General features: G+C 35.8%; 1 protein-coding gene across 2 annotated transcripts in view; it reads left to right on the plus strand.

The window, feature by feature from the left end:
• The window catches only part of LOC105483297 (xin actin binding repeat containing 2), a 348,129-nt gene that overhangs the window by 223,163 nt on the left and 97,721 nt on the right, over positions 1-27,245 (plus strand). The window lies entirely within an intron of this gene.

A 27,245-nucleotide genomic window follows, 5' to 3' on the forward strand; every position in this document is an offset into this window, starting at 1 on the left:
TTTCTGATTAGACACATTCTGGATTTTTCCTCTTTAACCAACTAATGTCTATTGTAGTATTTGTGGTGTTTGTTAGAGATCATAATTAGTACAAATTTTAAGATATCATTTGGAATATTTGTAGCAAACTGTTAAGTCACCAGTCCACGTGAGCAATGTGGAAAGTCTTTGGAATATTACAGTTCACAATGTGGAAAAGCAAATAGTACTCTGCTTTAAAACTTTAAAAAAGCTGTTTGCGAATCAGCACATCAGCATCACCTGGAGGCTTATTAGAAATGCAGACCCTTCAGCCTCACATCAGTTCTACTAAATCAAAATCTGCTTGTAACAGGATCCTCAAATGATTCATGTGCACATTAAAGTTTGAGAAGCTGTACACTGTGACAGAACAGACTGATTTTCAGGGGAATTTACATGTGGTTCAGCCCATTCCGATTCCGTTTGGTATAAGGATGTAATTTGGAGTGGGAGGCAGGTGTAGAAACAGTGAAGGGGAGTTTGCTAATGATGGCCTGGGCATGGATTTCTAAATACATGTAAATTGAGATTTCAATCTCTTTTTCACTTTCAATTCATTTTGGTATGCCCAATTAATATCCTAATATGATTAGTATCAGTCTTGAGGAATTTACTCCACATATTTCTGGCCTCTGATTAAACTTTATGGGCACTTGGCTGAATGCAAAAGAATTAGATTAGCAGAGGCCAAGAAAAGAGAAGCTTCAAGGAATGATTTATATTCTGATGATTCTTTCCTGTGGAGAGCTTAGCATAGGGAGGCAAAAATGAGTTTGGCAAACTGATCGAACTTACACGAGATAATTAACTCCACTCATCACATCTTACTTCTCCTCGTCTGTGTTTTCTTTGATTTCCATGCAAAGGTTTTCAAAGGCCTCTTTATGTTAAAAGCTTAGAAAAAGTATTCTGGAGTGTAACCACTATTTACTGTCAAGATATGACTTAAATTTAAAAGTAACCTCAAATACACATTTCCAGTTACACTGACAATAACAAGAAGTAAACTTGCAAACACAAGGTGGGAAAATTGCATCTGCAAGATGGATGAACATAGCAGCAATTTTAATTTCATTTTATCTGTATATTGCACAATAACTCTAATTCCTATGTATCAATACATTTAAAAGAAACAAAATTATTTCATTATGGGATCCTTTTCATTCTTTCACAGGTCCCCAAATTTCTATCTCTGTTGGAACAATAATAAACTATTTTAATACTTAATTTAGTTAACTTGGACAGCATGCAAATTAAACTGGACGAAACCTACAAAACAAGAGCATTTTGATATTGCTGTTTTGCTATAAAGATTTATTTTATTCCAAAAAGATAAACACTTGTTTCTAAATAAAGTGTGATAACTGAAAGATTTCAGAGTTTATACAATTATATGAGTGACTGCGACAGCCTTATATATTAGTTAAACATCTTAACTAGCCGTAAGAGTTTCATATTGAGGCAGTATTTATTTGTAGTAATATGAAAAACAGTAGATTTTTAAAATTACACTTATAATAGATAATTTAAGTGCAACTACCTAATATCCTGCATATTTAAAATTTAGTAAACAGTGTGAATTGATAACTCCATTCCAGGACAGAACTAGCAATGCCTGTCAGATTATTTCCACTCCAATATCCTCAACTGCAGGACCAGAACAGCACAGAAAGGTGCTATGATTTTCCCCAGCCTTTCTTTTTATGCCCGATGAGCCACTCCCAGGTTCCCAGTTTGTGGACAATTACTCTCACCACTTCTGTTTCATTTACTCCATTTCCTCACTTATGTATTGGTGTCAAGTAAACCATAGTGCTCCCGTGTGCATGTTGGTGCATTCCATTCACATTTTCTTGGAAATATACTCTAACATTTGTTAAAATGATTCTAGGAAGACTTAGATCATATGACATTAAATGTCGAGCATAGTAAGTCCATAATTTGACAAATGTGGGTAATTTGATAATGATGGGATATGAAAGAAAAGAAATCAATCAGTGTAAATGATTTGATTAATTGTATTATACTAATATAAAAATCTGATTTGTTGGGTCGGGCATAGTCACTCACGCCTGTAATCCCAGCGTTTTGGGAGGCCAAGGTGGGTAAATCACCTAGGGTCAGGAGTTTGAGACCAGCCCTGACCAACATGGTGACACCCCATCTCTACTAAAATTACAAAAATTAGCTGGGCATGATAGTGAATGCCTGTAATCCCAGCTACTCGGGAGACTGAGGCAGGAGAATTGCTTGAACCTGGCAGGTGGAGGCTGCAGTGAGCCGAGATGGCACCACTGCACTCCAGCCTGGGCAACAGAGCGAGACTCCATCTCAAAAAAAAAAAAAAATATATATATATATATATATATATATGATTTGTTGAATTTCTTTTAGATATTTTAAGACCAGTAAGTTGGAAAGTGAATACTGGAAGTCTTAGGTACTGGCGTTTGACGTACATGTATGTAGAATTGAAAAATCTACTCTTTCTGCTGAAAAACTCTGGATCAAGGAATACTTCAAATAGTATAGAATTGAATGGGTCATGTGCATCAAATTTATATGACTTGGGATTTTTTAATATGACAATTGTCTGCTCTTCACTTTTATTCTCTAACTCATAATTTTAATTTTAATCTTCTAAGTCATCAACATGTAAAATGCCAAAAGATAAAATATATATTCCAAGTCGCTTTTCCAAGGCTTTTGCAATAAACCTTGGAAATTACCTACTGTCTTTCTCTTTTTATTCTGCTCGATTAAAACTAAATTCATTCTTTATTCTTATAATGGCCATTCATCTCCTCTGGCAGGTTTCACAAAACAAACTGAACATCTGTTCTTTCAGTTTTCTACTGCTCTTTACATGAGGGGATCCTTCCAGTCATTAATGTTTCTAAAATACTGAAGTATGTATAATATATGTATTTGTGTGACTGACATTTACATATCTTATTTTTTTGTTTAAAATCAGACATTTTAGAGTAATGATGTCCAAAAGAAACTTCTGTGATAATGATAATAGAAGTGTCCTATATCTGTGCGATCCAACATGGTAACGACTAGCCACGTGTGGCTATTACGCAATTAAAAAGTAGCTAGTGCAGCTGACCAACATAATTGCTAATTTCATTGAATTTTAAGTAATGTACATGTAAATTGTCATGATATTGGAAGCTGACATTCGTCCCATGAGCTAACTGTCCAACCTTTCATGAGAGTTGATCCAGATGTTAACTATTCATTTTAAGTGATCCTCTACCTGCTAATTTACCTTTATTGAAATGTATGTGTATAAGCAGAAAGAGAATTCATGTTGGCAAAACAGATAAAAGGTAAATAGCAATAATTCACATATTAAAAAGTTGCCTTCGAGAGCTGGGGATGATCTCCTCTCTTTAGTATTTTCTAGTGATAAAATTAAGAAAAATATAATTTCAACTGTGTTCCCTTTTCAATGTGCTGATAAAGCAATAGTTTTATCATAGAAACAGAAATACTACTGTGAGGCTTTACTTTTTTTTTTTTTCCCCCATAACATCTTTTCTAGGGCTTCTTTGTCTTGGAAATATGAATCCCCTCAGGTCAGAAGCAAACCTTTTTCTGAATACCTAAGATTAACAAAGTTAAATGAAATGGAGCAACAGGCGACTTTAAAATTAACAGCACCATTTCTTTAATGAAACAGGGAGGGCTTCTTTGGAAACTTATAAGTAAATCAGATATTTAATCACAGAGTAGTTCTAGCTAACACCATCGACACCTGGTCTCCGGACACACGATGGTGGACCCAGGATTACCAGCACTCGCTTCTGCTTGCAGACTTGCTTCCCTATCTACTCTACCTTATTTCATGCCCCAAATAATGTTATTTTAGTTCATATAGGAGACATTTCATTAGGAAAAATATCGTCAGTGGATCACCATCTAAAACAATTCTGTGGTGATGGCCTTTGTAAAATAATCTAATTTTTATATCAGTAATCATCTCTAATTAATCTGCTTACCCAATTAAGTGTTTCTTTTTCTTAAAGTCGGGTCCACCTGCAGATTTTTGATGACTCCCACATGTTCCTTTTAGTCACTATTATAGTCAGTGAGTCAAAACACATTCCAGAGTTAAGTCATGGCCCAGTAGGAAGGGGCAGCTGGGAGTTTGCTATTCTGAGGAATATGTAATGAAAGGTCTATTCATGAGGTCGTTCACGTGGTAACTATAAATCAGCACCTTGGAATGCTGGAAAATTTCCAAAATCCCAGGAACTCATTTTGAGCTTGCACTTGGTCATATTTAATTTTAAAACATGAGGCCATCAAAGAAAGATAGCAAGAAATTTAAGTATACCTTTAAAAAATCATTCATTCACCCTGAAATTGGAAAAAACTAAATATATTATTTTTAATATTCTGATTGTAGAATGTCAGAAATGTGTACGTATTTCTACCAAATATTTTTGATGTGCTGTTTTCATTTGCCCATTCATCTGTTCATTCATCAAGCAAATATGTATTGAGTGCCTATTTGTACCAGGTACTATTCTAAGTGCTTGGAGACATCAATGAATAAAAGACAAAAAGAAAAAGAAAAAATTCTGCCCATGGAGCATATTTTGTAACAGGAGATACATACATTGGATGATAAAATAATGAAGAAGTAAATGATATATCAGAAGACAGCAAGTGCTATAGAAAACATAGGCCAGGATAGAGGGAATGGTGCGTGATGGAAATTTGTAATTTTAATTAGGATGGTGAGAATCAACCACATGGGAAGGTGACATTTAAACAAAGACTTAAATAAGTAAATATTCTCAGTGCTTTGGGAGGCCGAGGAAGGAGGAGTGTTTGAGGTCAAGTGTTCAAGACCAGCTTGGGCAACATAGCAACTCTCCCATCTCTACAAAAAAATAAAAAATTAGCTGGGCTTGCGGCACACATCTGTAGACCCAGCTACCAGGGAGGCTAAGGCAGGAGGATCCTTGGAGCCCTGGAGTTCAAGGTTACAATTAGCTAAGATCATGCCACTGCACTCCAGCCTAAGTGACAGAGTGAGACCCTGTCTCAAAAATAAAATATAAAAAAGAAAATATACATAGTTATATTTTGTTAAAGGCAAATGTATCGCCTAAGATTTGAGGCAGAATGTTCTCTGATCCCAGGCCCTCTAATTGGAGCAACTATACTGCTGGGTTTTTGCAGTCACTTGAAGATAGAGGAAACATACAGCAGTAAAATCCTCATATCTTGCCACTCTCACCAATGGGAAGTGTGTGGAACCACTGCTACCCTGGTTTATCAGTCTGCACCTTGTGGATTTCTGGTACTGTTCTATTCTGTTCTACAGGGAATAGGCCAAGAAAGAAGAGCAGAGGGCAAAAAGTTCAGGTAGAACCACAGGGCTGACTGAAGGATTGGAACCCACACATGAGAGCCAAACCAGGAATTTGTTATTCTAAGAAAGGTACAGGGCGGGCGTGATGGCTCACGCCTGTAATCCCAAAACTTTGGGAGGCTGAGGTAGGCAGATCATGAGGTCAGGAGTTTGAGACCAGCCTGGCCAACATGGTGAAACCGCGTCTCTACTAAAACTACAAAAATTAGCTGGGCATGCACCTCTTGTCCCAGCTACTCAGTAGGCTGAGGCAGGAGAATGGTTTGAACCCGGGAGGTGGAGGTTGCAGTGAGCCGAGATTGTGCCACTGCACTCCAGCCTGGCGACAGAGCAAGGCTCCGTCACACACAAAAAAAAAAAGGAAGAAAGAAAGGTACATGGAACTTGTGTTACCTAATGGGTTTGAAATTAGAATGTCAGTACAAAGGTGAAATACAAGAATCCCACTTCTTAAACTGAGTTCATGACTCCATGCATCTATTCAGGTTGGCATAGCTCATGTGACTGTCAGTGTTCCAAAATAAAGACGTTAGAAGTTCACAAGTGCAGAAGGTGCTATGCCAGAGAAGTTTGATGACAGGTATTGGTGATACAATCCTAGCAAGACTGAGTTTAAGAATAAAAAGCCCAGTCACTAAGGATGAGGGCATGGCTAAAAAAACTCAGTGTTCTGGGGCAGTGGTTTTGAAAAAATGGAAAGAAGGAAAGGAGAGAGGAAGGGAGGGAGGGAAGGATGAAGGGAGAGAGAAAAAGATGGAGAGGAGGAATGGAGAAACAAAGGCAGGAAGAGAAGTGAGAAAAATAAAGCAGTTTTATGAAGCTTTTGATAAGTAGCTAGAATTCAGTTACTAATGAATTCTTTTTGGTACCAGAGGCAAACACAGAATGGGAGCAGTAGTAAAATCTATAAATTCAGCAAATATTTACTGAACAGGAACTATGGACCTGGCCCTGTGCTTGGCACTGGGGATATAGGTATGTGAAGACACAGACGCTGACCCTGAGTGGCTTATAGTTTAAGAAAGGTGGCAGGTTCATAAACAAATGTCAACACTAAGAGATGAACAGTGCTACAGTAAAAGATACAGGAAGCAACTACATATGTCCGTGGGCCCACAGATGCTTCATAGAAATGCTGAGTTTTTAAAGTGTTTGTGAAGCATGACTGGGAGTTGACCAAGAAGAGAAAGAAGGCATGTGTGAGAAGGAGGGATAGGAGAAAGGGTGGAAATTCCAAGTAGATCCAGCAAAACCATGAAGGGATATGGAAAGTAAGCAATTTGGAAGAAAATAGGGGCACTTCCATATGTTTGGTGCTTAACAGCTCATTTCAATTAATGTCTTCATAGCCCCTTGAGCTGGGGCCAGAATTGGTGCTAGATTCTAAGCTATGAGTGAAATAATTCCAGCTGAGGTTAATTAGACTCAGCTGCCAGGTTAGGAAGACAGGTTTGCATGAAAAGGAAAACTTGTTCCTTCTGAAAAATATGCTCGTTGACATATTTTAACAATTTTTGCCAATTAAAGGAGTGAAATATTTGGTGATTTTTTGCCATGGTAAAAAAAAAAAAAAAAAAAAAAAAAAAAAAAAAAAAAAAAGCACACAATATTCTAGAGAAACCCTGTATGTTTCCAGATATTTCAGACATGGGGAATAGAAAAAAAAAAGACACTACATAAATTAGCTAATTAACAATGTTACTTTATAAAATTCAATTTTCAAAATATTTAAAGTTTTTAATGTATTTTTATTTTCAAGAGTTAAGCCAAATACTTTTATTTAAAATGTCTGTTTTCTCTACATTATTCATTATAGACATTTAATATTAGAAATACTTCATTATATGAAATAAAATTTAACTATAAATTTTTAACTTTTAAACATAACATTTCTTTTTAATGTAGTTTCACATGCCCTTTAAAGTACATAATATCCATAAAGCAATATAAGAATAACTTATTACTAATAAATGTGAAAACACAAATAATAATAACACATAAACTTTTGTCTTTGAGAAGTTACATTTACAAAGAGCCATGTGTTTCTATTTTTGGCTCTTTTTCTACAGCCATAAATATGGAGATAGGGCTAAAATAATGTTCTATGAATAAATTCTGCATGTCACTGTTATGATTCTTTATTTACAACTTCCTAACTGATGAAATAGTATATGAGGACTCATAAGAGTACACATAGTCCTAGCCAGAGGGTCTCAGGAATTCTTGAAGAATACCACATAACTTTGTATTGGCTAAAACAAACAGCCAGTTGTTCTATTTTTTGAAGATCATCTTTTAAAAAAAATCAGATTTTGCCAAACGCAATAGGAAACTCACTCTGTTAATAGTTTGTTTTGTTTAATATTTCAGCACTTAACATTCTAGATAGTTTCTGATTTATTATGAGATATGTAATCATTCTCTAGTGACGTGGTAAGACCATTGCTTTCCATACACATCAGGGAAGAACTTGATATATTACCTCCAAATCTTTTTTAGGTCATCACTTCACAATACTTCTGACTCATTGCTTAAATATCTTTACTCTTCATCCCTAATAATGACATATTGCCTTTTGGGATGTGGCATCAGAATATGAAGCCTATTGCTTCATAGTTACATTGTATGTGGGAAACTATTAAGAAATTTTAATGTCCCTAGATTTTGCATAGAATAATTCAGATTAAAACTTAGACAATGAGTGGAAGTTCAGATGACCATACTTTTTAATGAATTAAGAATTCTGGTGAGTTTAAATAACTGCTGCATTGGAAATTGGAAACTGTTTTTCTTGACAGTTTGCTGTGGATATTTGAATTGCTATCCTTGTACTGCATCAAAAGACAACCTTATCTTTGCTCATTCCTGGTGTTTTTTGCTTATGCCATGCCAAAGAATAATTTATTCTATCTATAGTTTTTAAAACAATTAGAATTCCTAATGGAAAATAATGAATAACACTATATGCAATAATATTCTATATACGTGTATTAAACATTAAATCCACTATAGCCCTTCATTTCCATACTCTTGTTATCTACAATTCCCACTCCTACTGTAAATTCTCATCTTTTTTAAGCTAATTAAAGACAGCACTAATTAAAATGGAAGTTCAAAAATGTTCCCCACCAAATGGAAGGGGAAATAATTGTTGATTTCACGAAAGAGTGCAATTAGCAGAATTGAAAGAAAAGAGGAAGGGGAATTATTAAAGAAGTCATTGGGAAAAATTTTACTTTTCAGAGCTGAAAAAATATATAGTAGGAGCCATCAAATAAAATGGACCAGAGTGTTCCAATGAATTAAGTAGCAACATATGCAGTGAGATTATAGAATAAAATTTTTCATTGATCCTTTATTAATATGAAATCCCAGAAATGTCCAGATATGGGAAAAGGGCATGTTTCCAAAAAAAGAAATGAATGTCAAATGTCAAATTGGAGTCAACCTTTTTACTGGCAACTCAGGATGTTAGAAGGAAGCAGAGCAAAAAGTCTTCTATAAGGCTGCATGCATGCAGAATTACACACACAATGTACTGCCGGAAATATTCAGGGAGCCCCAAACTGAGAAATTAACTTAAGGTTGTTGTAGATTCTTTATGCTGCAGAGTATATGACAGGAATAAAGTGGAATCACCTTCACACCTCTCAGATTGCCACTGTGAAGGACCACAGTCTGTAATGGTGGACCATTAACACAAATTCCAAAATTTACAAACACACAGGAAAATAATTCACCATGAACAAGAGTCAATAGAAAATGCGAACACAGAATTAAACTGTAAATGAATTCAAAAGATATTGAGTTGGATTAAAATATTTTTTAAAAGTATATCATGAAAAAGAAAAGATTGAAACAACATATTATAAAAACCAAGAGCCAGTCAGATTTGAGAAAGAAACGAAGACAATTTAAAAAATATTGTTTTTTTTAACACAGCAGATGTGTTATATAACTAATTGTATATTGCTGAAGAGAGAATTAATGACCTAGAAGATAAATTCAAAGAAATTAATTATAGAGAACCAGGCACAGTGGCTCACGCCTGTAATCCCAGCACTTTGGGAGGCCGAGGCAGGTGGATCACTTGAGGTCAGGAGTTCAAGACCAGCCTGGCCAACATGGTGAAACCCCGTCTCTACTAAAAAATACAAAAATTAGCTGGGCATGGTGGCGCATGCCTGTAGTCCCAGCTACTTGGGATGCTGAGCAGGAGAATTGCTTGAATCCAGGAGGTTGCAGTGAGCTGAGATTGTGCCACTGTACTCTAGCCTCGGTAACAAAGGAAGACTCTGTCTCAAAAAAAAAAAAAAAAAAAAAAAAGAAAGAAAGAAAGAAAAAGAAATTAATTATAGAGAATATAAAGCAGAGTAATAAATTTATGCAAATATGAAAGCAAGATTAAAAGGCAGGAAGGACACAATAAAGATTCTAATGTATATTTACTTGAAAACCCAAAGTTAAAGAATGGAAGAAAGGAAATATTCAAAGAGACATGACTAAACAGTTTATAGAATTGAATTTTAAAGGACCTAACTCTCAGATGCAGGATGCATAATGAAGACCTGTCATGGTAAATGAAGAGTCTATACCTCTAAACAAAAGAGAGTGAAAGAACACAGTACGACAGAATTATAGGAAAAGAGAAACAGAATTAAAAGAGAGAAAAGAATTTAAGTTTGAAAATTGACAAACTGGTAACTAACTGCTCAGTAGTAAAAATCGAATCTGAAAGGGTATGAAGCTATATTTTTAATATAGTGAGATAAATAATTTTTGACTTCCAATTTTATATCCAAATAAATTTTAATTTAAGAATGAGGACAAAATACACACATGTTAAAACAAACCAGGCCGGGCGCGGTGGCTCACGCCTGTAATCCCAGCACTTTGAGAGGCCGAGGCGGGCGGATCACGAGGGCAGGAGATCGAGACCATCCTGGCTAACACGGTGAAACCCCGTCTCTACTAAACATACAAAAAATTAGCCGGGCGTGGTGGCGGGCGCCTGTAGTCCCAGCTACTGGGAGGCTGAGGCAGGAGAATGGCGTGAACCCGGGAGGCGGAGCTTGCAGGGAGCCGAGATCGCGCCACTGCACTCCAGCCTGGGGGACAAAGTGAGACTCCATCTCAAAAAAAAAAAAAAAACAAAGAGGTTTTTATCAATAAACCCTCATTAAAGGAAATCGTTAGAAATATGCTTAAGCAGTAACAAACAATATCACAGGAAAAGTAGTTTGAGATAGAAGAAAATATATTGGCCAGTGAAATTGCTGAATATATGGGTAAATCTGAACAAACCAACTGCCTATATAAAATAGTAATAATGTAGGCAGCGTGGAGGAAAGGGTTAACTTAGCAGGCTTGGGATGTGCAAACCCTGTATCTCCAAAGAAAAGACTGGTCTCTGAACCAGCTCCTGGGAAACAACCTCCAAGCTCTGGAATATCAGGCCTGATAAGGGTGTCTTTGTGAACCTGGGGCACTTATCCAGGTCAGATTGTTTATGCGGAACATGTGATTTATGATGGGCGCCTTGAACCATGCTGTGTCCGTTTGGTCTCTGGGAGAGCGAATGGAGAATGAGTAACTAAGGTCAGCCACATAGATGCTCCATATTTGTGTGAACAACCTCCAGCAAAAGTTATGGACAACAAGGCTAGAATGAGCTTCCCTGGTTGGTAATACTTCATGCATTTTGTCTCACGTTGTTGGTGAAAGAATTAAAGTAGGACCATTTGTAGAACTTTCCTGGGAGAGAACAATTAGAAGTTTGTGTCTTGTTTCTCGCAGACTCTGCCCTATGCCTTATTTGTCATTTGCTAATTAATCTGTATGCATTGGCTGTAATAAACTGTAATGGTGAGAATAACGGCTCTTCTGAGTTCTGTGAGGTCTAGTGAATAAGTGACCTAAGGCTGGACACAGGGATTTAAAACAAATTGGAACTAAAATATCAAATAATAATAACATAACGCAGAAAGTAGATGATCAATCAAACCATTCTCAAGTATTCTTCAAGAGCAAAAATTAAAGGATCAACTTTACACCTTCATCAGTTTAAGTATTTACTTTAAAGTTTTAGGAGTAAAAAATTAAAAAATACAAATACAGTGATTAACTTTTTAATGACTAGAGAAAAAATAGAAACCCTGAACACTTCAAAAGAAAGAAGGAAAAGAGGCTGGGCACGGACGGGGGCTCACAACTATAATCTCAGCACTTTGGGAGGTTGAGGCAGGCGATCACCTGAAGTCAGGAGTACAAGACCAGCCTGGCCAACATAGCGAAACCCAATCTCTATTAAAAATACAAATATTGGCTGGGTGTGGTGTCATGCACCTGCAATCCCAGCTACTTGGGAGACTGAGGCAGGAGAACTGCTTGAACCCGGGAGGTGGAGGTTGCAGTGAGTCGAGATCATACAATTGCACTCTAGTGTGGGTGACAAAAGTGAAAAGAAAAAGAAAGAGAAGAAGGAAGGGGAGGGAGGGAGGGAGGGAGGGAGGGAGGGAGGGAGGGAGGGAGGAAGGAAGGAAGGAAGGAAGGAAGGAAGGGAGGGAAGGGAAAGGAAAGAAAGAAGAAAGAAAAGAAAAGAAAGAGAGAAAGAAAGAAAAGAAGAGAAGGAGGGAAGGAAACAAGGAACGGAGGGAGGGAGGGAGGGAGGGAGAGAGGAAGGGAGGGAGGAAAGGAAAGGCATAGAATAATTAGAGTATCTAAAACTGCAAAATTATATAGCTGAAATAATTCTAAATATTTTAGTAGTCTTCATAAATGTAAATGCCCCAACTCTTCAGTAGAAAGACAAGATTGTGAGATTGGAATATTAGAAAAAGTTAGGCATATACAACACAAAATGGACTTGTAAAATATTGAAATATTAACCAAAAGAAAGTCAATATGGCTATTTTATTCTCAGAAAGGAAATAGACTTAAATGGAAAAAAATACCATGTAACAATAAAAATAAAGAATAATCTTTTAAGAAAGTAAAGGAAATCCACTGAGACTGGGAACAAAGTGAAAGTACAATTTTAGGGAGGTGAGCAAGCCCAGAAACTGTTAGTTTCCATATTAATCTGGGATGGTGAGGACTTTGATAAATCAAATAGATGAAAGCATGCAATTGACTCAGGATACTAGGCCCTGGGCTCATCTAGGATGGGAAGTTGGATCACTAATGCTTTAGGAAGCTGAATAACACAATGGACTGTACATATAGCAGTGAAAGGATAAACTAAAAATATGCTTACCTCAGTCTTTGGTCTGAATCGGTGGAAAATAATTTTATCTCCCAGGAATTCCTAACTCAAGAATTAGGGACTCTCACCCCAACCTAATTCAAGATTGAGGCCCAAATTCACATATTTGTGAGATCCTGAAAGCTTCAAACCTGTAACTTAATTTATAATGGATTCACTATGCAGATAGCGAAAGCAAAATACAAATGCTTTCTGGAAGCATATGCTTTCAGCTGGGGTCTCAAAAAAGTCCCATAGATAAAAAGTTTCAGTGAGCATGTGCTCACAATCAAAAATCACAATAAACATAAGAAAAAGGCTATATAAAAATCAACAAGTGTAGGAAGGCAGAATTATGTCCACATAAACATCAAGAATGAATTAGAAAGGGAACTCTGCATACTCTGGGTATTTAGTTTATGAAATATGTGGCAATTCAGGTGAGTTGGAAATGGATAGACTAGTCATTGAATTAGTACTTAGGCAATAGTCTTTCATTATGTACACAATTTATTCCAAATGGTTTAAAAGCTAAGTATAAAAATCCCAAACTCAAAACTACAAGAAATATGAGAAAATATATGGGAAATATATATGACTTCAGAGGAAGAAAGGAATTTATAAGAAACACTTGAAATGAAAAACAGAAATAAAATATAAGATTCAATATCATGAAAATATTTAAACTTTGTTCTGTTGCAATAATATATTAGCTAATGTTCAAGTACTAGAAAAACAGAAATAAAATATTTACAGTGCATATAACCAACAACATATTAATATCCAGGATATATAGGAAGCATCTGCCAAGAAAGAGACAACCAAATTTAAAATTGGGCAAAGTATACAAACAACAAAAAAACTAGAAGTGGACATGAATTATATGAAAACATGGGGCACTATATTCACTATTTGAGTGATGGGTTCAACAGAAGCTCAAATCTCAGCATTATACAATATACTTATGTAACAAATCTGCATCAGTACCCCCGGATCTAAAATAATGACATAAAGAAATAAATAAGAAGAGAAAATGGTTTCTTCCTTAAAGAAAATCAGTAGCACTACTAATAATTGAGGAAATAAAAATTAACATGATAATTAATTGTAATTTTTTCCATCAGAATGGCCAAAAAATTTGTGTAACCATTTGTAGTTGTGGAGTGTATAAAGAAACAGACCCTCTCATATGTTGTTGGTGGTAGTATAAAAATAGTATGATCACATGAGGAGACATTTTAACAGGGTTAATTAAAATTTAAAATGTCAACCAGTTCTACATCAGCATTTATCTCTTTATTCAAAAGAAATACTATATATGGGTACAATTATCAATGATGGAGGATATTTATTGCAGTATTGATTTTATTAGAAAAAAACGGATACAATTTAAATGCCAATTATATAAGTGAATGATTAAATAAATCATGATTCATCCATTACCTAAATATAAGGTAAAATTGAGAAGAATGAGATAGTGAGGTTGGTATGACATAAGAAGTGTCTGAGATGCATTGATATGTTGTTGTGTTTTATTTAAAATTTAAAGGAAGAAAGCATTGTTGATGTATTATTTGTATTATTGTTTAAAATAGAGAAAAATCCTTAAGACATTGGGCAACTTTTTGATTAAGTAAATATATTAAAGTATTTATAGTATTATGATTGGTACACCTATATTCTTAAGAATTGTTAAGCTATAAAAAGTCAGGTTTAAATTTAGTATTGCAATATAAACTATCATATTAAAATATAGTGATTTGGGCAGTGAAACTAGCCTTTTGTTGGATATTTAATTCCATATATTTTAGAAATTATTGTTATCTCAATTTCCTTTTAATTTAGTGGAAATTTGCAAGAGACTTGCAAGTTTAAAAATATTAGTGAATAGAGTATTTACAGAAAGGTTAACATAAAATCCTACAACTTCAAAAATCCTGTTTTGGGATTTAGCTCAATTTAGCATATTTCACCACCTGAAGAGCAAAGTCTAGATTCTTCTACAGGTTTGCAAAGAAATGAATTCAATGTTCATAGTACTACTAAGCAATCTGTATTGGGTCCCAGTTACCATAGATTTTGCCTGAATTGTTTGCATTCCATTAGGCTTATAGGATGCAATTCAGATATCTTAAGTGATGTTGGAAGTTGTTAATGGCAAAAAGAAGGCTTTTATTAAGTATTAATGGGCTGAATTCCTATGGACGCCAGGCCATAGAATAGAATAAGAAATAACAGGAAATAAATTCTGGGGCACAAAAAGGCTAACTAAAAGCCCAGATATCCCACTACACAACATATCCGTATAACAAAACTGTACTTTTACCCCTAGATCTATTTTTAAAAACACAAAAAAAGAAAGATGATAGGAAAACATTCTCTAAGGAGCATAGTCATCTCAATTCTAAGGGAGGATGTTAACACCAATTATATGTATGGCATTGGCACTGACAATGCAACCATGCATAAACATCCTCGATAAATTCCCAACTTTTATGGTCTGGCCCAGAGTTTCTCAAATCATCCTCTTAGTACAAATGTTAAAATGCAGATTTCTTAGTGCAAGCTGCAGTTCAAAACGAAAAGAAGCTTGCTTCAAAATGTGGTTTCTGCCCATATGGGGCTTACGTTCTGGCTAAGAATGCAGACAATAATTACATAAATCTTAATGAAATAGGCAATTGCAAATTGTGGCACTGAAGGAAAAAAACTGGGTGCATGGATGTTGCTATGGGATTATTAGGGACAAAGGAACCATTTCACTATTTTTTTAAAAAAATTCAATTTCTTATCAGATTTCAAAGGAATTAGCTCTTGAGCCTGGCAAGATATTTTCTAAGCTATTTGTGTGTTAGTAAGGTGTCAAGTGATTGCAGAGGTAATATCAATTCACTTTTTCTGTTGTCAAATTTGTAACTCAACTTCAATAATTCTTGAAGTAAGTTACATGTGACTGGCAGTTCTCTCTGTGAGAGAAATGTCCCAACTGTGTGCTTGGGTTTCAGATGGATTCAGGACATGCTACCCTAACATATGACACCCCAGCATATTGAATATTTTAAGCTGAAGGAATTTGAGAAACAGCATGTGCAGCAAGTATTGTCTGACCTTCTGTTCTGAAATAGGTCATGAAAACTCCACATGAGATGTGTGCTCCCCATACCAAAAGGAGAAGAGCATCCTTTGGAGTCTCCAAAGATACAGGGACACAGAGAGGAATCTAGAACAGATTTTGCTGCCCCCACCCCTCCCCCAGTTTACTGCACTCAACTCATACCTTTGTGCTGTTAGTTCTCTACAATTTTTCATTCTCCTCAAACCAAGCATAAAAACACATAAAAACACTCACATTCAACCAATTCTTTGAGTCTTCGTTTCCTTATAAAGTCTCCTGTGTCACATAAAACTTATATTAAATCCATTTGTATGCTTTGCTCATATTAATATGTCTTTTGTTACAGAGGTCCCAGGCATGAACCTGGGATAGGTAAAAAGAAAAAAAATATTTACTATCTCTTATTTCCTCAAGACAATAGATTTGATGGCTTTTATACTCAATATAACCCAGACTTGAAGAACAAGAAGATAGACCAAATAATAATTAATCAGGACCAGAAAAACCGTATAACAAAAACCTCAATGCTAGACAGGTGAGCAGTCATTACAATAAGAGAACAGAAGTCCATCGAGAATTGTTCTCCACTTTAACCCCGCGACTCCACCACTCCAAGTAATCAGTGTGAGAAGCACAGGATTCTACAAAATAGAAAATTCTTAGGTGTCTTTTTTAAAAGGTGGGTATTCTGTACCACTGGTATGAAAGTCACAGATAAAATGACCCCACATTTTCCTCTTTGGCTGCTCCCCCAAATGCAAACTTTCCCCCTATTTCGCAGGCAACTTCTGCGTGTATCTATGTGATTATTTTGGTATGTTTCACTCTGTATTATGATTTATTTGTTTGCCTTATTCATAATTACATAGCCATATGTGCCCTCTGTGGAATGTGCTTCAAAATATTTGTTGAATGATTCAATTAATTGATTCATTTTACCACAACCAAGAAAAATACTAAGAATCATTAAGCATGGTTTTAATTTGTGAATATAGGAGAGTACGCACTTTCATATAGAGACTCAGTATGATACTATAGTTGAGCATGAATTGTGGTGATAGGCTAACCCAAAATTAAATCCTGTATTGAGCATGTACAAGTTATGCAACACTGAAAACGTTACTTAAACACTTTAAGCTTCAGTGTCTCACTCTTTAAAATAGTAAAGTTAATGATAGCAACCACTTAGGCATGTTGTGGGCATTACCTGGAATACTGCATGAAAATAACTTACCACACTGCATAGCACTCAAAATGGCACTAGTTTTAACAGCAATCTAAAACACAGGTTTAATTTGCCAGCTAGGGAAAGTGCATTCTTAGAACACTTCTGTAAGATATGTCTATAATTAAGGTGAATTATTTTAAAGTATTTATAATGTTTCCAAGTTTTTCAAATTATTAGATGCAAGGCAAATTGTACTTGCACACTCAGTGCCTAGTAGATATTCAATGATTACCATTTGAGTGAATATTTCCCATTTTAACAACAATATAATTGGATATAGATTATGCTTCACAGGCATAAATTTAAATGATAAGCTCTGCAAAACATTGTATCAAATAGAGTTTGCTATATCCTTATTTTTATGACTTGTTGACAGAATACTTTTTTAAAATGATTGAGACTTGAAGAGTATGAGAAGTTGACCTATCAAACTGAAATGATAATTGAAGCAAAGTATGAATGGCTTTTTAGTCAGTTAAAAAAATGGATGAGGCAGTAGACACTTCCCAGTCAAACTGCAAGGATAGTTCAGTTGCCTCTTCTGGGTTTCCCTCTTCCAAGCCCCATTGAACTTTGATATATTTCTTTCATTTCTTTTTTTTAAATCAATTTCAAAATACCCATCTTAAATCATCCTCATACACTTTTCCAGTTCCCACTACAAACTAATGAAATGTTGCTTAGAAATACGTACTATGCTTTTTAAACTTACAACAACAAAATGCATTGAGTGCACTAAAATCATGGAAACAATCATCGTCAATAGATACTCAACACAGTTTATGACATTCAAATAATGTTCTTGAAAGAAGTGATTGTCTTGAGAGAGCTCAATGTTTTTAGTCGTACACTGCTGATTTGTCCCTCACATCCTCTCAATTTTCAGGAATTCATTCATTCAAGCATTCACTTATTTATTTACTAATTGATCTATCTATCTGTTTATGCAGTGTTTCATAAAACAAAGTGCTTTTGACAAAATTCACTATTCTTGCTTGGGATAACATTTGATCCTAGTATGTTTTAGGGATGTTCCTAGATCTCAAAGTCATTATCTGCTTTATACAGATGTTGTTCTTTATTTATATGAACCAGAGGGGAGAAGCATGTGTACTTCCACTGTATAAGTATGCATGTATAATAGCTTGGAGGCTACCCTTTGTCTCCATTTATTCTAGAACCACCAAATAGATATACACATCACACACACACGTGCACACACACATGAAATTCACTAAAAATAAGTGATTTTTCACTTACTTTTAGCAAAAGTATGAGGAATCCAGAATGCTTGCCTTCCTTCCCCCTACAATCAAAGCAGCTTGTGAGGTGTTATCAATTTTATGCACTTACAAAGAAAACAGTGAAGTTCCTTGACAATGATGCTGGAGATCATTATGAAAAATGTTGCAATAGGAGGAAAAAACAGTGTATCAGGATACAAGCCCATGCACTGATACAAGAAGAAAAGATTTTATAGCTTCATCTTGGCCATAGCAACACATTTTAGCTTGATAACTATCTAGAATTTTTGGAGAAAATATTGTAGGAGAGACTATTAAGAGTGAAAAAAAAGTCTATGACAGCTGTTCCTCTTCTCCACTGAAAATAAAAGGCATTAAATATGAAGTTATTTATCCACTTTAAAAATGCTTTAAAACAGCGTTCTAGTTGTGCCGTAACATTAACAGAGCTTGCCATCAGAACTTACATTTTGCACTTAAAGATAACAAAAGAAGAATTGAAGTAAATTACATGTGTCTTCTCAGATTACAAAGAGTACGTATCCTTACAAAATCCAACTGAAAATAGCTAATTTGAAAATCATACCAAAGTTTTAGTTTCTGAGACTATATGGTTTTATACATATTTTCTGTTATTTCTCATTTACAACTAAAAATGTGTTTGAGGGAAGATTCTAGAAAATTTGGGGATGCAATTGAAAGATATTCAGTGTATTTTTATCACATAATATTTACATTTTGCAAATTTGAAAACGCTAGATTTTTAATGCAACATTTCAAAATTTAATTCACATGGACTTAAATACAAAAGAGGTAATGTAGATATGTTTATGCATCAGTTAATCAAACCAACATTTATCAAGCCCCTCAAAAAACCAAGCTCCTGTGGGAGGCACTGGCCTCCCGGGAATATTGGGATAGAAATTGCTCCATCTTCACAGAGTTTACCATGTAACTTACATTTCTGCTGTGCTTTCACAGTATAGAAAGCATGTTTACAAACATGGTGTTGCCTCTGGCTTATTGTTTGAGATACATCTTATTACTCCTAGCAAATGAAATTAATGAAACTTGTAAATTTTAAGATTGAGATGTTAAATAACAATTTCAAATACATACACATGATATTTAACCATGAAAATAACCATTTAGATTTCATTGCACTTAATAGTTTTATCAGTAAGATTCCAATCTGTAGACAGGAACCACACAGTTATTTGAACAGGGAAAGTATTTTTAAAATAATTACTAACTATAATAGGAGATTGGAGTAATAGAGTATTGGCTACAAAGGGGTAAAGAAAACTCTAAGGAATACAGAAATAGCAGATATAAGAAGCAGACACTGCCTCTGGAGGATAGGAGGGGAAAGAGTACCCAAAAAAGAAATGAATCTGGACATTGGCCCCTTCCTCCAAGGCTAGGATTCAGGCCTCAGTGGGAGGGCATTACGATGGCCCACCGGAAGGTGGAAACGTTCATCGAGGGGCTGCACTGGAAAACTAACTGAGAATCTCTTCCTCGGGATACCTGGGGGGGAGGGGTACCATGGAGTGGTACCACATGCTGCTGGCGGCAGTGCACTGCAGAAGCCTGTCAGGAGAGACGGTACACAGAAACCAAGAACTGTTTCTCCTCCAGGATCTCTCTGGAGTCCTCCGCCATCAGGCTAATCATCTGGCTGGTTAGCAAGGGAGAAATATTCTATTACGACAAATACAGCCACAGAGAGTGGCTTTGAAGCTAAGAGGAATAGAATGATAATTAGTACGTTGGCATATCAATAACATTTAGATGCAGTATATCCTTTGTTTGTCACAACTACACTACAAGGATACATTTTTTAATCTTATATCATGGATAAAGTCATTTAAAATATTTTTATGCAATTTTTTAATGATTTAAGAATAAATTATTTGCCCATTATTGTGAAGCGTAAAACTTACGATCTGGTCATTGAAAGCACTGAATTTGGCACCAGACTGTTTGAGTCCATTTTCTGACCATGAGACATTGGGCAAAATATGTTGGGAAAAATATTTAACATGCCTGTATCTATATTTCTTCATTAAAATGAACAAACAATAAAAGGAACTTACTCATATAACCCCATCTATTTCTTATGAAGATTATATTGGATGATGCTTTTCAATATGCTTGGAATGTAAATGGTACAGATATGACACTCATAATACTCATTTCTAGGTTATTGTTTTATTATCATATATTATTGAGTTGTATCTTTCATTAAGAAATCTTAAATATCCAAAGTATAAAAAGGCTATGGGCATTCAGGGAAGAAAATCAGTCATATACAAAGCAAGAATAGTCAAGCTGCAGTCAGAGTACTTTTCCAACATATGCAATGCTAGAAAACACATAGAATTACATGTGCAGGTTTGGTAGGAGATTATTAAAATAAGTAATTGTGCAAACAAGCTAGGTACTTCTTATTCATATATATAGGCAAAGAAAAATAAAATATTGAAAACGCCTGGCCCTGAAAAGTTCATCTACTACTAAATGGATACTGTCTGATAACAAATAACTATGTGTCTCCTCACAAAAAAATATTTAATGAGCTTTATTGTGTTGTTCTCATTATAAATCTAATATGTGATTTTCTATTGGAAAATAGAGAAAAGCTTAAAGAAAAGTTTAAAAAGCACTGATAATTCTACCCAGAGAGAAAGATGGGTATTCCCTCCTCGTTATTTGTTCTATGGATGTACATGCACGTAAGCATATAGAAATATACGTTGTTGAAAACTGGCGTTATACTGATTAACCAGTTTATTAGTCCGCTTTCATGCTGCTAATAAAGACATACCCGAGACTGGCCAATTTACAAAAGAAACAGGTGTAAAACTTACAGTTCCACGTGGTGGGGGAGGTCTCAAAATCATGGCAGACGGTGAAAGGCACATCTTACATGGCAACAGACAAGAGAATGGAGCTTGTGCAGGGAAATTCCTCCCCTTTTTAAAACCATCAGATCTCGTGAGACTCACTATCATGAGAACAGCATGGGAAAGATTTGCTCCCATGATTCAATTGCCTCCCACCGGTTTCCTCTCAAAACACATGAGAATTCAAGATGAGATTTGGGTGGGGACACAGCGAAACCATATCATTCCTTCCTTGGCCCCACCCAAATCTCATGTCCTCACATTTCAAAACCAATCATGCCTTCCCAACACTCCCCCAAAGTCTTAACTATTTCAGCATTAACTCAAAAGTCCACAGTACAAAGTCTCATCTGAGACAAGGCAACTTCCTTCTACCTGTGATCCTGTAAAATTGAAAGCAAGAGAGTTACTTCCTAGATACAATGGGTATACAGGTATTGGGTAAATATCACCATTCCAAATAGGAGAAATTGGCCAAAACAAAGAGGCCACCAGCCTCAGGCAAGTCCAAAATCCAGCAGGGCTGTCAAGTCTTAAAGCTCCAAAATGATCTCCTTTGACTCCCTGTCTCACATCCAGGTCATGCTGGTGCAGGAGGTGGGTTCCCTTGGTCTTGGGCGGCTCCATATCTGTGGCTTTGCAGGGTACAGCCTCCCTCCCGGCTGCTTTCACAGGTTGGGATCAAGTGTGTGTGGGTTTTCTAGGCGAACAATGCAAGCTGTCAGTGGATATACCATTCTCGAGTCTGGAGGATGGTGGCCTTCTTCTCACAGCTCCACTAGGTGGTGCTCCAGTAGGGGCTCTCTGTGGGTGCTCTGATCCCACATTTCCCTTCTGCACTGCCCTAGCAGAGGTTCTGCATGAGAGCCCTGCCCCTGCAGCAAACTTCTGCCTGGACATCCAGGTGTTTTCATACATCCTCTGAAATCTAGGCAAAGGTTCCCAAACCCAATTCTTGATTTCTGTGCACTGGCAGGCTCAAAACCACATGGAAGCTGCTAAGGCTTGGGACTTTCACTCTCTGAAGCCATGGCCCAGGCATGTTGGCCCCTTCCAGCCCCACAGCTGGAGTAGCTGGGACACAGGGCACTAAGCCCCTAGGCTGCACACAGCAGGGGAACTCTGACCCAGGCCCAGGAAACCACTTTTTCCTCCTGCACCTCTGGGGCTGTAAAGGGAAGAGCTGCCTGGAAGACCTCTGACATATCTTGGAGACATTTGCCCCATTGTTTGGGGATTAACATTTAGTTCCTCATTACTTATGCAAATTTCTTCTGCCAGATTGAACTTCTTCTGAGAAAATGGGATTTTCTTTTCTATTGCATTGTCAGGATGCAAATTTTCCAAACTCTTATGCTCTACTTTCCTTATAAAATGGAATGCCTTTAACAGCACCCATGTCACCTCTTGAATGGTTTGCTGCTTAGAAATTTCTTCCACCAGATACCCTAAATCATCTCTCTCAAGTTCAAAGTTTCACAAATCTCTAGGGCGGGGGCAAAATGCTCCAGTCTCTCTGTTAAATGATAACAAGAGTCACCTTTGCTGCAGTTCCCAACAAGTTTCTCATCTACATCTGAGACCACCTCAGCCTGGATTTCATTGTCTATATCATTATCAGCATTTCAGTCAAAGCCATTCAACAAGTCTCTAGGGAGTTCCAAACTTTCCCACATTTTCCTGTCTTCTTCTGAACCCTCCAAACTGTTCCAACCTCTGCCTGTTACCCAGTTCCAGAGTCGCTTCCACATTTTCAGGTATCTACAGCAGTACCCCACTCTACTGGTACCAATTTGCTGTATTAGTCTATTCTCATGCTGCTGATAAAGACATACCTGAGATTGGGCAATTTACAAAAGAAAGTTGTTTAATGGACTTATAGTTCCACATGGTTGGGGAAGCCTCACAATCATGGCAGAAGGTAGAAAACATATATCACACGGTGAGAGGCAAGAGAAGAGAGCTTGTGCAGGGAAACTCCCCTTTTTAAAAACATCAGATCTCATGAGACCTATTCACTATCGTGAGAACAGCATGGGAAAGGGCTACCTACATGATTCAATTATCTCCCACTGGGTCCCTCCCACAGAACATAAGAATTCAAGATGAGATTTGGTTGGGGACACAGCCAAACCATATCAACCAGTTTAATATTCTGCTTTTTGAAAGTATTGATATTTTCATATATTTTTATTGAGGTATAATTTACACAGAATAAAATACACAACTCTTAAGTATACATTCCCATCTGTGTTAACATCCAACCATATTCATCACCACAGAGTGCTCCCTTGTTGCCATCCCAGTTAGTCACTCCCAGCCCAGAAGTCTAGAAGTAACCACAATCTGACTGTAACCATATATCTTAGTTTTGCTTATTCTAGAACTTTCTAAAATTCAATCATACAATCTGTACTCTTTTGCTTTCTTCTCCTTTTACTCAGCATATTTTTTGCAATTCTTCCATGTTGATAAATATTGTTTATATCAGAAGGTTTTTCTCCCCTTTTTTATGGATGATTACTATTCCATTATGTGAACCGTTGCAATTGATATATTCATTATCTTCTTTACAGACAGCTAGGCTATTTCTAGCTTGGGGCTATTAAGACTAAAATTGCTGTAAACCATCTTGCACAGGCTAATTGTGGACATATAGTTTCACTTTACTGGATGAATACCTGGGAGTGGACATATGTTAAGTCATTAATTAAATTTTAAAGAAACCATCAAACTGTTTTCCATAGCGTTTTGACCATTTTACACTCTAATCAGCAATGTGTGAGAATTTCAGCTTTTCTGTGTCTTCCCCACAATTTATGATCATCCTTATTTTAATTTCAGCCATTCAAGTGGATATGAGTTGTATTCGCTTGTAGTTTTAATTAGCATTTTCCTGATGATTGATGATATTGAGCATTTTTCATGTGTTTTGGAGCATATTTATCTTATGAAGTGTCTATTCAACTACTTGCCCATTTTTTAATTAGATGCTTGTCTTTTTATTATCTTGTTGTAGGTGTTCTTTACATATCAAAGGCATAAAAATCCTTTGTCAGTTTACGTGTTGCAAATATTTCTTCCCAGTGTAAGTTTTGCCCATTTATTTTTATTAGTCTTGTTTAATGAGCAGAAGTTGTTAATTTTTATCAAATCTAATTTATCATTTTTTTTATGGTTAAGGCTTTCTGTGTTCTCTGAACCTCTTTCTACTCTAGAATTGCAAAGATATTTCTATGCTTTCCTCTTGAAGTGTTACAGTTTTAGGTTTTACGTGTAAATCTATGATCTATGTTGAATTCATTTGTATGTATAGTGTAATGTAAAAGTCAAGGTTTTTTTTATTTCCATGTGGATGACCAGTTGTTCCAGTAACATTTTTTGAAAGGACTTTTTCTTAAAGCACTGCTTTGGTGCTGTTGTCAAAATAATTTCAGCATAAACATATGGGCATATTTCTGGACCCTGTATTCTGTTTTATTGACCTATGTTTTATTCTTTCACCAGTATCACATTGTCTTGGTTACTATAGCTTTATAGTAAACATTAAAGTCATTTAGAGTATGTCTTCCAAGTGCGATCTCCTTTACCAAAGTCCTCTTGGCTACAGTGCCAAAAGAATATATTGTTTTCCATATTCCTTTAGAATTAACTTGTGAATTTTTTAGGAAAACAAGAAATCTTACTAGAGTTTTTATTATAATATTACAAATTCTATAGATCAATTTGAGGAGAATTGACATCATAGCAACATTAAGTCCTCCAATATTTTAACATGGTATATCTTCTCTTTTATTGGAGATACCTCAAATTTACTCCATGAATATTTTATAGTTTTCAGTGTAGAGTTCATGCACACATTTTAGTATATTCATCTCCAGTATATTATGCGTTTAGATTTTTAATAGACAATATTTTTAATCAATTTTAGGTTCACAGAAAAATTAAGCAGTAGTTATGAAGATTTGCCATACACACCCCTTGCCCTACCAATTCATAGCTTCCCCATTAACGATATTTCCCACCATAGTGGTACATTTGTTACCTAAGACCATAGATACTCTTTGTAAACCCTAATAGAGTGAGAGTATTGCACATTTTATGTGTTTGGTCAAATATAAAACAATATCCACAATTGGAGCAACACTGCCCTAAAAATTCTTTGTGTCCTGCCTGTTTATTCTTCCTTCCTTCCTTCCTCCCAATAACTCCTATCAACCACTGATGTTTTTATTGCCTCCATAACTTTGCCTTTTCTAGAATGTCATATAATTAGAATCATACAAAAGGTAGCCTTTTCAGACTAGCTTCTTTCATTTAGTAATATGCATTTAGGTTTCCCCCATGTATTTTCATGCATTGATAGCTCATTTTCTTTTACATTGAATAAATTTCATTGTCTGGATATTCCACAGCTTTTTGTCCATTCACCTACTGAAGAACATTTTGGTTGCTTTCAAGTTTTGGCAATCATATGTAAACCTGCTATGAACATCTGTATGTAGGTATTTATGTAGACATTAGTTTTTAACTTTTTGGGGTAAATACCAAGGATAGTGATTGCTCAATCATATGATAAAAGTGTGTTTGGTTTTATAAGAAACCACTAAGCAGCCTTCCACAGTGGCTGTACAATTTTGCATTTCCACCAGCAATGAATGACAGTTCCTATTGATCCACATCTCCACCAGCATTTGATGTTGTGAGTTGCTGGAGTTTGACCATTCTATTGGGTGTATAGTGGTCTCTCATTGTTGTTTTAACTTGACGATGATGTGGAGCATCTTTTCAAGTGCTTATTTGCTATCTGCATATCCTTTTTGGTGAGGTGTCTGTTAAAATGTTTGGCCTATTATTTAGTTGGGTTATTTGTTTTCTTATTGTTGAATTGTAGGCATTCTTTGTATATTTTCGATAACAGTCCCTTATCAGATATGTCTTTTGCAAATTATTTTCTCCCAGGCCATGGCTTGCCTTTTTATTATCTTGATGCTGTCTTTCATGGAGCAGAAATTTCTAATTTTAATGAATTCCAGCTTATTTGTTCTTTCATGGATTATGTTATTGATGTTGTATCTAAAAAGTCATCACTAAACCCTAGGTCATCTAGATTTTGTTTTATCTTATCTTCTAGGAGTTTTGTAGTTTTGCACTTTACATTTAGGTATGTGATCCATTAGAATCTTTTTATAAAACATGTTAGGTTTATGTCTAACTTAATTTTTGTATATGGATGTCCACTTGTTCTGGTACCATTTGTTGAAAAGTCACTCTCCATTGTATTGCCTATGCCTGTTTGTCTAAAATCAGTTGGCTACAAATTTTGATAAGTTGTATTTCTATTTTCATTTAGCTCAAAATATTTTAAATATTTTGAGGTTTTTTTCTTTGATGCCTGTCACACTTTCTAGTAGTATGTTGCTTAATATCCATATATTTGAGAATTTTCTCATTTTGTTCTGTTATTAATTTCTAGCTTAATTCCATTGTAGTCTAAGGATAGACATTGTATGATTTCTATTCTTTTAAATTTAGAAATGTCTATTTCATGGTCTAGAATGTGTTCTATCTTACTGAGTGTTCCATGTGAACTTGAAAAGAATGTGTATTGTGCTATTTTTGCATAGAGTAGTCTATAGATATCCATTATATACAGTTGATTGATGGTTGTGTTCATCTGTTTTTGCACTGCTATGAAGAAGTTCCTGACCCTGGATAATTTATAAAGAAAAGTGGTTATTTGGGCTTGCACCTGCTTCTGATGAGGCCTCAGGACACTTAGAATCATGGCAGAAGGCAAAGAGGGATCAGGCAAGTCACATGGCAAGAGATAGCAAGGCAGGGAGGTGCGGCACTGTTTTAAACAATCAGATCTCATGTGAACTCACAGCAAGAACTCACTCATCACCAACAGGATGTCACTAAGCCATTCATGAGGGATCTGCCCCAATAATCCAAACACCTCCCATAAGGCCTCAACACCAACACTGAGGATTATGTCTCAACATGAGATTTGGAGGGACAAACATCCAAATTATATCAATGGTGTTGTTGGATTCAACTATGTTCTTACTGATTTTCTGCCTGCTGGGT

Source organism: Macaca nemestrina, chromosome 11 (genome assembly GCF_043159975.1).
Source record: "Macaca nemestrina isolate mMacNem1 chromosome 11, mMacNem.hap1, whole genome shotgun sequence".
NCBI classification, from domain to species: Eukaryota; Metazoa; Chordata; class Mammalia; order Primates; family Cercopithecidae; genus Macaca; species Macaca nemestrina.